The sequence below is a fragment of the Alligator sinensis genome, unplaced genomic scaffold (assembly GCF_000455745.1).
Source record: "Alligator sinensis unplaced genomic scaffold, ASM45574v1 scaffold622_1, whole genome shotgun sequence".
Taxonomy (NCBI): Eukaryota; Metazoa; Chordata; order Crocodylia; family Alligatoridae; genus Alligator; species Alligator sinensis.
The window spans coordinates 435,588-450,487 of NW_005842551.1; positions in this window are offsets into that span (position 1 = coordinate 435,588).

Below are 14,900 nucleotides of genomic sequence, written 5' to 3' on the forward strand. Positions count from 1 at the left end.
GTCACTGGGCTGAGCACATAGGCTTAGGCTGCATGAACAAACTGATTCTTCCTGTCTGGCACATGAATGAATTCCCATGTCCAGCTAACAGATGATACCTCTGGTACTATAGCAAGACACTGATAGACCTTAGTGTTGCAACTTCCAGGGACACACTCCCAGTCCCACTGCTGCAGGTTTGCCAGTGAAAAAAACCCAAATAGAAGCCAAATAGTCTATTCACTGTCATTTAGCTTGTCAACCCAAGTGGGAGGGGATAAAATCCAAAGCTCTTTTGAAACAAAGTTCTTCTTTGAACCATCCAAGCACAAGCTAGCACATAGCTATATAGCATATTTACTTATGTACCATATGCTCCAGATAAGTCATACACCTTGTTTTGGGACGGTGGAATGAAGAAGAAAAAAAGATTTTTCCAGAATCTTAATGCCACAGCCTGGGCTCACTATGGCTGAATGCTGGCTGCAGGCAGGAGGGGTGGAGTCCACCCCTAAGTTTCACTCACTCGCCCACTGATGCTCCACAGCTACAGGTTTAACCCTGTCACAGCTACTGCTGAATTGGCAACAGGTTTTGACTGCTCAGCCATGCAGCAGCAGCTGTGACAGGGTTAAACCTATAGCCACTAAGGTGTAAGGAGAGGGTAAGCGATGCTGAGGAGTAGTCTCTACCACTTCTACAAGTGGCTGGGAAGGGAGCAGAGCCCCTGGAAGCCATTCCACTGTCTTCATGCCTCCGTTCCAGTGCAGAAATCAGCACACACTTACAACATACCCAATTTGGGAGGGCTAATCTGGGGGAAAAGAGGCATGTGCCATGCTACTGAATATGGTGATATTCCTTTTTCTTCTGTATCACTGTATTACCAATTTATTCTCTACCCTCCCTGTCTATCTTGTCAACTTCCAAGTCACTTGCGACGCTACACATTCAGGGCATTTGCATTCAGTTCTTAACCACCTAAGACTCTGACATCTCCCAGTGCTCCCAAGATGTTCACCACATTCTTCCTGCATTTTAGATGGTGTCTCAGCAGTGATGGTAGTCCCTCAATATGAAGATGACAGACTTCCAATAGATAGGGAAGTCATCAGTGAGTCCAGAGATGATGGGAGAGGTCTATCTGAGATCTGCATGTTCAACTGCAGACATGGCATACTGTACTAGAAAGGATGCAGTGGATCCCGGTGATGTCAGATCGCAGCTTGTTTTCTTTGTCTCTCTTGCTTATGTGCCTTCATAGTGAAGGGAGTTTGCTTGAACTGGTTGATACTTTCTTGTGCTTCATGGTGTCATTGAGGAAGATTTAGTGCTAAAGTCTCCTAGGTACTGATGCTTGTATCTAATTCTTTTCAGATTGGTTTTTTAGGTGTCCTTGAATCTCTTTTGCCCACCTCTAGAGTGATGACCACTGGCCAGTTGAGAGTATAGGACCTGTTGGGAGTATAAGACCAAAAAATGAAAAAGAACTGGATCTGACCATTAAGGAATTCCTGTGGGGCTTCCCTGTCATCCTAAAGCAATCAATGCACAGAGATAATCCTTAAGTGTTCACACATGTCCTGCATAATTAATTTTCTTGAAAAACATGGAGAGAGACACTCCCTGGCTATGCACCAGTAAGATTTCAGGACTGTTGTCTGATTAGTTGAGATGAATCTAAAGCTGTACATGTGCTTTCACAGCGCAGTCATTTTGGTTCTCAGCCAAAACTTGTGATGGCCTGATTAGGTCATTAGTACTGTCTTTACCCTATTTGGAAAGAGAATTGGCACAGTAGTTTTTAAACATACAGTCAGTGACAGAGAATCTGATAACTACATGCATTTATAAAATGCTCCTCTGTAGCTGGATCAGTTCAATTAATAAAATGCTCGTTGTTATACTGCAAGTCTGCATTACAGAGTGTGTCAACAACATCAAAAAAGGTGTAAGGGTCACAAATATAATATATTTGTCTTTCATGCATTGTTCCACTGATGCTGTAGGCAGCAGAGTGTTTTTTTAATGGTTCCTGTGTGAGAAGGAGCCACTGAAGACAAGTTAGTTGAGGATTTGGGCATTTGTACATACGGTAGTGTTTAGAGATAAAGGTTTACTTTCTGAGACTGAAAGAGAAGGAAGCTTTTCTGCACAACAGGCAAACCGTGGTAGTCTGTGGCCTTGCTAGATCAGTGGTTCTCAGCTTTTTAGACTGAAGACACCCTCCATGACTTTCCTGAATGTGGCGACATGCTGTTTGAGATCCCCTGTGAAGTCTCAACTTCTCTACTTTTATCTCTAGGCTGCTGATGCTGCCAGGTGGAACCTGCCTCACATGCCTGTTTCCAGGAGGAGCATGTAGTGCTGGTTGGGGAAGCAGCTATGGCAGGAGTGGTGCTCCTACTTGCATTATGTTTTGCTTCCTTCCCTGTTCTGCTCCCCTTCCCCATTGGCTGGCAGTTTGTAAAAAGGAGCTGCAAGCTTTGCAGAAGCTGAATATGACTGCACTATACCCAAAGAATCCCACTATGGGCTGCTGCCTGGGTTTTTTATTCATAAACTTCCAGCCAATAGGGGAGGAAAGCAAGACCTAGTGCTGATGTTCCTGTCACAGATGCTTCCCTGGCAGGACCCACATCCCTTCCTGGAAAAAAAAGCATGTGGGGCAGTTTCACCTGGCAATGGTGGCACCCATGCTGTGTCGCCTGTGAAAGGGTCTCATGGCACCCTGGCTGAGAACCTCTATACTAGATACTGGAAACTGAGCCTTGTCAGTTTGGCAGAACAGGGTTACTCAACCTCTGGCCGGTGGGCCAAATCCAGCCCCTAGTGCCATGTCATCTGCCCCACAGGATGCAGAGAGCAGTGTAGAGCCCCTACAGCCTGATCCTGTCTGGGTGGGGGAGTTGTGGGGCCTGATCTGGCCCACAGACTGGTCCTGGACCATGGAACCAAAATCATGAGCACGACAATGGTTGAGGGAAGATGTCCAGACTGCAAGAATTGGGGGAGTTAGTAAGTGGCTCTCCTTCCCTTGAGAAAGCACTCTGGGTGTTGATGCCATATCTCTGGACAGTGTTATCCATGCTCATGTCTGCTGTATCTGAGCATTTCATCCACTTAGGAGGCAGTTGCACTGAGCATGGTGGTCAACTGTGATTTTTTTTTTTTTTTTTGATTTAGCCACAACAATGAACACGTCTTGTTAGCAGCAAGGGCAGGTGTTTTGTTTAGAGCAGGGGGAAACCAACCTGTAGTATGGGTGGTACAAGTGGCCCAGGCAGCATGCGTGTATGCAAGTTATGCATGCGAGTAAGGAAACAGAGCAGGCAGGGGACAGGCAACAGAGCGAGACATGGCAGGGGGCCAGGGCAGGAGGCAGAAAAGCAGATTGGGTAGAGGCAGGGGCTGGGAGTGGCACTTGGGGAAGGCGCAAGGCTACTTTGTGGTGCACCTGCCAAGATTCCCCCCCGCAAGGTTTAGAAGCAGTAGGGAAGGGCGATCCCTGGCCAGATCTTCGCTCTGCCACCCTGGCTCAGGTGCCCTCTGGTGCCCATGGCTATGCACCTTTGGCACTGCTGGAGTTGTAAGGAACTGGTGAGCAATAGCCTGGCACTGCCCTATGGCCTCTGAGGCCCAGCTTCCCCTTGCTAGGTATTAGGGGGTAGCAAAGCATGCTGTGCAGGACACTTGCCTGGATGGGTAGTCTCCTGTGATTGGCTGGTGAGGCAACCAGTCCAGGCACTGAAAGCCATCAGCCTATCAGCCGCTTGCCCTGCCTAGTAGGGGACCAAGGTATGGCAGCAAGAAAATGCCAGAGTGGCTGGCATCTGTAAATGCCCTGGCCTCGGAGAGAGCCCAGTTGGACGGCCTGTTAGTGCCCGGCCTGGGATGAGGCGAGGGTGGGGGCCCTGGGTTTCCTGGAAAGCCTGAGGGGTGGGGCAGGGAAGTGGACAGGGGCTCAGCTTTGGGGTCTCCAGTGTGGGCAGCACCACGTTGTGCAGTAGCTGCCATGGGTGTTCCGCTCGTGAATACAAGCAGTCCTTGGACTTACAACACAATTGGTTCCTGAAAACTGTGTGTTAAGTCAAAACGTTGCAACTCAGAACCATTTTTCCCATAGGAAACAATGTTATAAATGGGGATTGGTTCCTAACCAAGGGCTGATACCCTCTTTTCACCAAAAATAACCCAGAATTTTGTACTCAATCAATTATAGATAAATAATATAGCTACATTAATGTATTTATATTGTAAATAGCAATCATATTGATTTGGAAGGACTTCTTTGAGGTGGCTTTGCTGGACTTTTTGAAGGGCTCTTGGTTGGACTTCTTGAAGGGTTCTTGGCTGGAGTCTTCTTAGGAGTCTTGGCTGCAGGTTTTTCTGGAGTCTTGTCTGCTTTCTTAAAGAAAGTGTCCAAGGAAATTTGGACAGATGTTCTCCAGGGAGATGGGTGACATGGCCAACTTGTTTGCTGACATGGCATCATGTCAGATTAAGTGTTATAAAGTCGAAACTGACTTTAGAAAGTTGAACCAGGTGTCAAGGAGTGAGACAAAGCCCACAGCATGGAGGGCTGGCAGGGCTGAAGCAGGAGACCGGAAGGGAAGGAAAATACTCACCATACTTCTGGACCAGCATCTCGCTCAGGATTGGAGGAGGGAGGCTGCCCAAAGGTATTTCCCACCCCGGAGAGGGGCAGAGAGGGGTCAGTTCCCTGCATGCTGCAGGGAGAGAGGATTCATAGATTCCAGGGTCGGAAGGGACCTCAGTGAGCCATCTAGTCTGACCCCCTGTCTCTGGCAGGCAAGAAAAGAGTCACCAAACCTGGGGTCATGTGAACCCAGCCAGGTGCCTGTCCAGTCTCCTCCTGAAGACCCCCAGGGATGGGGTGAGCACCACCTCCCTTGGGAGCCCATTCCAGATCCCGGCAGCCCTGACCACGAAGAACTTTTTTCTAATGTCCAGTCCAAAACTTCTCTCCAGTAGCTTATGGCCATTGTTCCTTGTTGTTCCAGGGGGTGCCCTGGGAAACAGATCATCACCTACTTCGTGTTGCTCCCCCCTTATGAATTTGTACACTGCCACAAGGTCCTTTCTCAGCCTTCTCTTGGAGAGCCTGAAGAAGTTAAGGTCGCTTAGCCTTTCCTCATAGGGTGTTCCCTGTTGGTATCTAATCAGACGAGTGGCTCTTCTTTGGACCCTCTCCAGGTTGTCCGCATACCATTTGAACTGCAGTGTCCAGAACCGGATACAGTACTCCAGCTGTGGCCTGACCAGTGCCACATAGAGGGAAAATCACCTCCCTGGACCTGTTTGTGAAGCACCTATGGGTGCACGACAAGGTGTGATTGGCTCTGCCAACTACTTCATCACATTGACGACTCATGTTCATCCTGGAGTCAACAGTGACTCCAAGATCTCTTTCTGCCTCAGTGGTGCTGAGAAGATTGCCTCCCAGCCTATAGGTATGAGGGCTGTTCTTTCTCCCTAGATGCAGCACCTTGCACTTGTCCTTATTGAATTGCATCCTGTTGTTCTCTGCCCACTTCCCCAACCTGTCTAGGTCAGCCTGGATCTGGTTCCTCCTCTCCAGGGTGTTAGCTTCACCCCATATTTTTGTGTCATCCATGAATTTCCCACCCTCTCGTCCAGATCACTGATGAAGATGTCGAACAGCACTGGCCCCAAAACTGAGTCCTGAGAAACTCCACTGCACACATCTTTCCAGGTTGACACCGACCCATCCACCACCACTCTCTGAGTGTGACCTTTGAGCCAGTTTGCTACCCAGTCTACCATATAATCATCCAAGGCAAATCTCCTCAGTTTATTAATAAGGATGGTATGGGATACCGTGTCAAAGGCCTTCTTGAAGTCCAGATAGATAACATCCACCTCGACTCCTGCATCTAAGCATTCGGTGGCCTTGTCATAAAAAGAAACTAGGTTAGTCAGGCAGGACCTGCCCACTATAAACCCATGTTAGTTGCCCCTCCGCATCACAGCCAGCGGGCTCCCACAGATGTGTTCCTTGATAATCTTTTCTGGGATTTTCCCTGGGACAGAGGTAAGGCTGACAGGTCTATAGTTCCCTGGATCCTCCCCTTCTTAAAGATTGGGACGACATAGCCCCCTTCCAATCCTCTGGGACCTGACCCGAGCACCATGAGTGCTCATATATCTTTGCTAGTGGTTCGGATATGACACTCGCTAATTCCTTCATTACACATGGGTGAAGTTCCTCCGGTCCCGGTGATTTGAACACGTCCAGTCCCTCCAAGTGTCCTTTTACTGTATCAGCACTGACTGTTGGTCGGCTGATGTTCCCCTTGTTGATGTCCATGATGCGTATTGAGGGTTCTTCTAGATTCCTATTTAAGAAGACAGTGGCAAAAAACTCATTGAAGAGCTCTGCCTTGTCCCTGCTATCCATCACTAAGCCCCCCTGCCCATCCTGTAGGGGTCCTATGCTACCCTGCACCCTCTTTTTGCTCCCAATGTACCTAAAGAAGGACATTTTATTGTCCTTAATCCGTGCTGCTAGCCGGAGTTATAGAGATGCCTTGGCCTTCCTGACTGACTCCCTGCAGGTGTGGGCCAAGGAAGTGTACTCCTCCTTGCTAGCTACCTCCTGCTTCCACTTCCTGTATGCTACTTTTTTGCCACTAAGGTATCCTGGATGACCTTGGTTTGCTAAAGGGGCTTCCTGGCCCCTTTGCCCCCTTTTCTCTGCCATGGGATTGTCTCACTCTGAGCCCAAAGAATGGTATCCTTAAGGAATGACCACCCCTCCTGGATCCCCAAAGCATCTAGGCTCTTGGTTCATAATACCCTGCTAACCAATCCCCTGAGCCTATTAAAGCCAGCCTTTTTAAAGTTTAGCACCTGCGTCCTGCTACATATAATGCTCTGGATAGTGAATTTTATCATTTGGCGATCACTGTCCCCTAAGTTGCCTTGAATCTGCAGGTCCCCCTCCAGGTCATCCCCTGTGGCCAACACCAAGTCGAGCAAGGCGTTACCCCTGGTGGGACTCCTTACCTCCTGTGTTAGGTGGAGATCCTGAATGCAGGCTAAGAACCTGTATGAGCGGTTAGATATAGCTGACTGTTCCTCCCAGCATATGTCTGGGTAGTTAAGGTCCCCCATGACTACTATGTCTCTAGACTGCACAGCCTCTGAGAGCTGCCTGGAAAATCCCCCATTTAGCTCATCCCCCTGGTGTGGAGGCCTGTAGTAGACCCCCACTACTAGGTCCCTTTCCCCCCCAACCCCCTTGGATCCTAACTCTCAGAGTCTCTGCTTGTCCATCCTCTGATCCCAATTTGATTACGGAAGATGCGTACTGTTCTTTGACATAGAGAGCAACATCCCCTCCTTTTTTCCCTTCTCTAACTCTCCTATACAACCTATAGCCCTCTATTCCTACTACTCAGTCATGAGTAGAGTCCCACCAGGTTTCCGTTAGACCTACTAGGTCAAAGTTATTGCTCGCAAGCAAGAGTTCTGGATCTTCTTGCTTGTTTCTCATGCTCCTGGCATTTGTATATATACTTTTAATTCCCCTGGTGGCTACTTCTAGATAGCCCCTATACTCCTGTGTAATAGGTTCTTTGATTCTTACCTGGGCTGATCTTGTGGGTATCTCATGGTTTAGTGTTCTGTGGATCCCTCTGTCCTTGTCCTCCCCTTCCCCCGACGAACCTAGTTTAAAGCCTGCCAGAAGAGATTAGCCAACCTGAAAGAGAACACATGCTTACCTTTGGGGGAGAAATGTAACCCATCCCACCCGAGCACGTCTCTTATTCGGAAGTATGGGTTGTGGTCCAGCAGTGGCTGAGCATCTCGGCAGGCAAGGGCTGCGGAACTTGCCAGAGGAACACTGCGGGAGTGACTCTGAGCAAGAGGCAGGCGGAGGCTGGTGATAATCTCTGGAGTGAAGCCACAACTGAGGATCCAGAGAGAGGGAATCCACCCTCTCTCCGGAACCAACTTCCAAGAGAAGTGGTGCTGGCTCCTACCCTGGGGGGTCTTTAAAAGGAGGCCAGATGAACAACTTGCTGGGGTCGTTTGACCCCAGTACTCTTTCCTGCCATGGCAGGGGGTCAGACTAGATGATCTGCTCAGGTCCCTTCCGACCCTACCAACTATGAAACTAAAGAAACAAGGCCTGTGATAACCTCCAGAGCAGAGTTTCAACAGAGGATCCGGAGGAGGGGCCTGGGGGAAACTACAGTTACAGGTAGAGCCTTCCTGCACATGGGGAGACCCCAAGGAGACTGTGAATATTCATAGGGGTGCAGGGCAGGCTGGCGCATAACAAACACTGGACTAAGGGTTTGTCTTGATCGTTGCGATTGGGATTTTGAGAACCTGATCCTGGGTAAAAGGAGACATGGACTGAGCCTGACAAGGAGGCTGAGAGCAGCCAAGGTTTTCTTTGTTTTTTTTCCCTTTTCTTTTTTTGAGATTTGAGCACGGGCCAAGACCAGCCCTGGAAGGGTGTACCTAATCGAGACCAAAGGTCACCCTGGGGGTAGAGGGCCAAACAATACCACAACAGGCAGCACTATGACCTGGCTGCAGAAGGATTTTCTGAGTACCATCTGGAGAGGCTAGGCTGGGGTAAACGGGAGGTTTGGAGCCCCACAGAAAAAACAGGGATTGAGACCAGGCAGGATCACTGTGGGCAGTGCCTCCTGGGAATATATTTTATCAAAGTTATGGCAGGTGAGAAAACATAAGACCAACTTCCTGGCAGACCAGGTAGTCCAAAGCCGAGGTCCACCCTGTTGCCGCCTGTAGGCAGACGAGCTCAGGGCAGTGGTAGCAAGCCCTACGCCACTTGCAGCCGTCACACCAGGGTGTCAATTTATAAACCTTGTAAGTGCAAAATTTTGTAACTCGAAACCTTGTAAGTTGAGGACTGCCTGTAGTAGGTTTCATTTTCCTCTTAAGATGGTAGGTGTTCATCATGTAGCAAATTACTCAGATCCAGGGTAAAGGTATACCTTGAAAAATTGCAGTGAAGTTACTCCTAGTCATGTGTCTGCTATCCAGCCCAGTTCATTCTGGGGTAGCTATTTGCTCAGGGCAAACTGGCTTATCTGATGCTTACTGCAGTGCCTGGCAACTGGTGCCTACTGTGGGTAGCCAGCTTGGGAGAGCTACCTGTGTGCCTGTTCCTTACTCCAGGTTAAATCTAGGATAAATTACTCTGTACTCATTCTGCTGTGGGGCTACCTCCTTAAAGGGCATAAAAGCAGAAAAAATAACTTTTAAATAAAAAGAGAGAGAGAGAGAACCTATGTCAGGAACTCCTATTATAGTGTTTGCCTTTTTTTTTTTTTTTTTTTTAAACAAGAGCTCTATATTTTCACTCAGTGCAATTTTTGATTGCCTGATCATCTCATAATTAACATCTGAATTCAAATTCCTGACTGCACAAATACCAGCTTCAGTAAGAACTGGCTGTTAAACTTTCAAAGGTGAATAGCAGTGACTCAAACCATTTTTGGAGTTATGGATAAAAAAATTACTCGAACAATAATCCTTTATGCCAGTCTTCCACAAGCTATTGCTCTCACGTATTATTCTCTTTGCACGTGTACAATACTGTATATCATTTATATGGCTTAGTAAGACTGGACCCTGGACAACACTAGGCACTAGTGGGTGACTATTAGACGAGGAGATGGATACACTCCTATATCTGTAGAGAGGAAGAAACTTTGGCGGTGGGGGTGTTTGAACTAAAGCTCGTTTGATGAGCTTTAGTTAAAGCGCCCCCACTGCCATTTTGAAGCACAGGGACACTGATACATGAGATGCGGAGGCTGACTGGAGCATGGTAATTACTATGCTGCAGCAGACTCAATTAGTTAAATCTGCTCTGACGCGCTGTAATTACAGCGTGTCAGAGCAGCCTCCCAGCACATCAACAGGCACCCCATAGTTCCTTCCCAGGCAGTTCGGTGATTTTCTAGTCCTTTTTATTAGGGTGCTGTATGAGGTTGGCTAGATGGAAAGTAATCCATCCCCAGATGTTCTTTTGCTCTTGTTTAACCTCATGTAGATTATAGATGCTATAGGGAAAACAGCTGACACTCTTTTTCATTGGCCATAGGAGAAGCCTCAAACAACATATTCTAGCATTTTCCCCTCTGACACTGGATACTGCCCATGATTAGGAGCACATCCTCATATCTAGAAACTTGTGACATGACTGAGAGCAACTAAATGTGCTTTTCCTCTGTAATTAGGGTTGAGTGAAATGAATCTGTCAATGGTAATGACCAAAATACAAGGCTAACTGCACCAGGGAAACATGGAATTTCTCCAACATATTAAAAATCAAGAACAGGTATGGACATTGAACGTAAGTATATTCCTGTTTTATACTTAAAAGGTAAAAACACAAAGACAAGTTTTTTAGTTCTGCTCTTTTCCTAAAGAGATTGGGAACCCTACAGTGTTAAAATGACTAGCAGTTCAACAGCACAACATAGATTTGGACCCCTTTGCTCTCATGGTTCTGTTTAGCAGGGAGTTAGCCAGCTATGTTAGTCTCAAGTCAGGCAGAAGGCAAGGCAAAGGTGCGCCTTAAAGAACTATGACTCAGCATCTGAGGAAGCGAGCTGTGGCTCAGGAAAGCATATACATCTCTAACTTGCGTTTAATAGGAAGTGAGCAGAGTTCTAACCATCAAGCAGAGTCCATAGGCAATGGTCAGGGGACTGGATGGCTTGAGAAGCTGGAGTTAAGATGCATGATTGAGGTGACAGTGGGGTAGGAATCTGTAGACTATGAGACTGACTCTTCTAATACAGGCAATCCCTGCTTAGCACTCTTAATTGGTACCTGAAAAACCGAGCGTTAAGTGAAACCAAAAGTGATGACCCAAGATGGCAACTGCAACTGTTTTTAATGACCCAAGATGGTGACTGCGAGCATTATAACAAAACCTGCTGAGCACTAAATGAGATTTGGTATCAATTTTAAATGAGCGTTATAGTGAAATAGTGATAAGCGAAACAGCATTAAGCAGGGGTTGCCTGTAGTGCATTTTGCTTGCACATTGCCAACTGTTGGTAATGCTGGAATTGAAATATCTGAAAAAATACACTTTGTCCAGTAATTTTCCAGTGAAATCTCTGGAAACATCATGTTCTGAAAGGCTCAAAGGCTGGAGCAGAATTTTAAGGGTATTGTTCCCTTCTGTAACCAAATACTGTAATGTTATTTTGTAAGCAAGGCAAGAAAAATATCCTGTTATTATTTTAATAACTTAATAAAACCAGACCTTGGCCATCTAGGGCCACAGACTCTGGTGATGAGCAGCAAAAATGTATAAAACAACAGAACAACAGTCAGTCAGTCATGTGGAATCATGGTGAGGAAATATGTAGCTTCTGATATAAGGTCACACAACTATTTAACTACAAAAAAAGGCCCACTAAGCAGAAATGTTCCTGGAAAAAGGAGGTTCTGGTTTTGACAATCACATTTTTCATGATCGGAAACACCTTGAACTTCTAGTGCCTAAAGAACATGTGTGCATCATACTAAGCTCAAAACTGCTTTTCCAGGCAAAGTATTTACATCTGCAAAAGGAACTAACCACTGTGTCAGGCAAAGGTGTTCCTCCAAGCACAATGGGAGAAAGTGCAAAGAGATCATACAAATGGTAACTGGCCTTCCACATAACAACTACAGGGCTGGATTAATACTGCAAGTTGCTTTATGCTCTCTCCCGTGCAAATAGTAGTTAAGTTAGTCACTTTAAAAACTCTTACCTTGAGATTTGTATGTGGGTCTTGTTCTTCCAGAGACCCCTTAGAGTACATAAGCTTCTGATTCTAGGTCTGGTGGCTGCTGCTGCTGTGTGAACTCATGTCTGGATGCATCCTGCAGCATCATAACTTAGATGTGAAAGGTCTCCCAACAATTCCTAGGTGACGCCCGAGGCAGTGTTTCTGTGATTGGCTAGGCACTCAGAAGAGTCCTTTAAAAACCAGTGGAAAAACATGGGGCTCTTTTTCAGTTGAGAAACCGAACCAAAATCTGGCTATCTGGGGTCATGAATACTCACCTGAGACTTTTAGAAGTGTCTTAGCTTTGTGCCTTGACCAAACTCTAGCGTTCCCCAAAATTGCGAAGTGTTGCTGTTATTCCTTTTTAATCCACTTTCGTGGATCAGGTAAAGTTGTGAATATTATATAATAAATTTGCCTGCATTCGCTTTAGAGCAGTTATGAAACAAGGCTGCAAATGGAGGCCTTCAAGCCACACAGGGGCTACAAGTTCTTAACTCATAGTCCATGGGCTTCCACCACCTTTACCTCCTTAGCTCCCTGCCCTTCCCCCATGGGTTCAGGCATCATTCTCCTGCTTCTTCCTTCAGCTTGTTTCCTGCCATGTAGCCTGCAGCCACTCAGAAGTTGGACAGCCCTGATTTAGACTCTTGGTATAATGTCATGATGTCTTTAAGTAAAGCAAGAACATCTCCGCATTCATAAGTGTCATTTACATTAACATGGTGAATCATGCAATGACTCCGTTAATAAAATGTAATCTTTACATTTTCACTTATAGAGCAGTCCAACTTGGAAGAACTTTCCAGGGTACCTCCTATAGCTGTGCTTGGGTAGCTAAATGTTGTGAAGCTGCAGCACGTTCACCAGCAAGCATGGTCTGAAATTCAGGCACTTAGGAAAGAGCTGAAAATGTTAAAATAGTTCAGAGCCCAGCCGTTGAAGAAACCAGCAGTAAGGCTAGAAACCAATGGGTTGGGATAAAGATGGGGTGGGGTTGGGGGAAGATGGTCTTTCCCCTTCTATTTTGTAATTTAACTGCAACTTAATGCAGAGATTGCAGAATTTTTCAGTTCTTTGAGTGACTAATCTCTGATAACTTTATGCTCTGATAACACACAGTTTTGTGGGTTGCTCCCCAAAGTATGTTAAACCACACATATTAAGTTAGATTTTTGCCAGAAGGTGACGGTCAAGTGTGGGCTAATTTAAATTCAATGCCAGTTAATATTCTTAATCACATCTGCTTTTTAAAAGTGGACGTGCACAACAAAGGCAAGGTTGCAAACAGCAGTCCAACTAGAAAGCACTCATGGCCTGAGTGCTCAGCAGCAATCTGTTTGCTCTTATTGCTGGTTAGGCTGCACTTATTTTATGGTTGCATTAAAAAGAAAAAAACAACCTGTGGTTTTTAGATCAAAACTAATTCTCATCTCAATGGTAACAGTCTGGACAGTTCAGATTCTTAAATCACTCATTATCAACTATCCTCTTCCCTATCAACCCGAACTATCAGTAGTAGTATTACACTCTATAAAGATGTGTTAATGATATCTGAAACAAAGGGAATTTAGGAGGATAATGTTTGTTTGTTTTATCCTGGGATGAGTCTTGTAAACACCAAATACAGAAAGCAGAACAGAGAGTATAACAGGCAAGGCTAGGTCTTCATTTCATTGTTGCCAAAGTGAGCTAAATGAATCTTGGATAACTGTGTTGTTACATACAGTCAGACCTTTTTCCTCTACATGCAAATCTCTCACTTTACTTCTAGAGAATAGTTCTGCCTCCACTTTTGACAGTAGCAAGTAACACACATTTGTGAAGTGTAGCTTTTCTATCCCCTCCCACCTACTAGGTTGTGACAGTTCAACAATGGCAAGGTGCTCCTTTGCAAAACTCCTTTTGGTACTTAATCATTCTTACTTTCAGTTAATTTCTGCTCACTTCTGTGTTCTGTCTCTCTATAAGATTATTCATCTAAAGTTACTGGAAAGATACCACAGATTCCAGAAAAAGTTTTTTTCCACAAGGAAGACAAAGAATCTTGAATGTGAAGTTGCAGTAAACAAAAGTAGCAGCAGCTCAGGTCAGTCAGAAGATATGGTAAGGTTTCAGTAAAAGGAAGGGATACTGAGGAACATGTTCTGTCTTAGCACTGTAGGGACGTGAAGTCTTCTGATTGGCTAGAGTGGTGTGTATATCAAGTACTGCATTGTTGGAGGACTGATGGAGAAATTTGTACAAATACTGTTTTAGGATGCTAACACCAACCTAAGCTTAGATTCACTAATACTACCTTAGCCCAAAAGTTATTTAGCAATGGTTTTATATAAACTGTATGTTTTTAAAAACTGGTGCGGAAAAACAGTCCAAGCTGTTAAAAGTGCCCATGCATGGCTAGCTGGCTTTGTGATAATGCGGTAGACTGTTCCTTTTGGTATTTTTTTAGTAATGGGACAAGTCATGGAATGTAATCTGAGACTGAGTGTGGAGTTACATAGTTATAACAGTCTGAGTACTAGCTCATATTCCTGAATTTGCTTACTGTAAAAAAAATGTAATTGGGCATATAGCCTGTAGACAACTTAAACTTGGTGATGAGGAAAGGACTGGACCTATACTGGTTCAGGAGGCTAGCAATCTGCCTGTGTATAGTGAATGATAGGTGGCTCAGGTCTCCGCATGTCACAAAAAATAACTGCAGTTTACTTAGTTACTCCATGACACTTGGTATTTCCCTTTCAGCAGAGGGCAAATGTCTCCTTTGAACTGGCTAGTCCAGTAGACTTGATCGTGAAATTATAAATAAAGTAATAATTGTTTTTCCTATTAAATTTCTCTCCTTTTAGGAACATCTCTGTAATACAAGAACGGCATTACAAGAGAGGGCAGCCTTTTTTCAGTCGGTGAACAGCAACCAAGATCTTAAAGATTATCTCAAGAGAAGACTAAATAGAATCCTGCAAAGAACAGATATTGTTTTGGAAAGAGAAAAAATAATCCAGAGTCTCAATCATTTGGATTGAAGGGATGTTATCCTTGCTTAAAAAAAACTTCAATCCAAATGACTCAAAGCAACTCTAGGTCTAGGGAAAG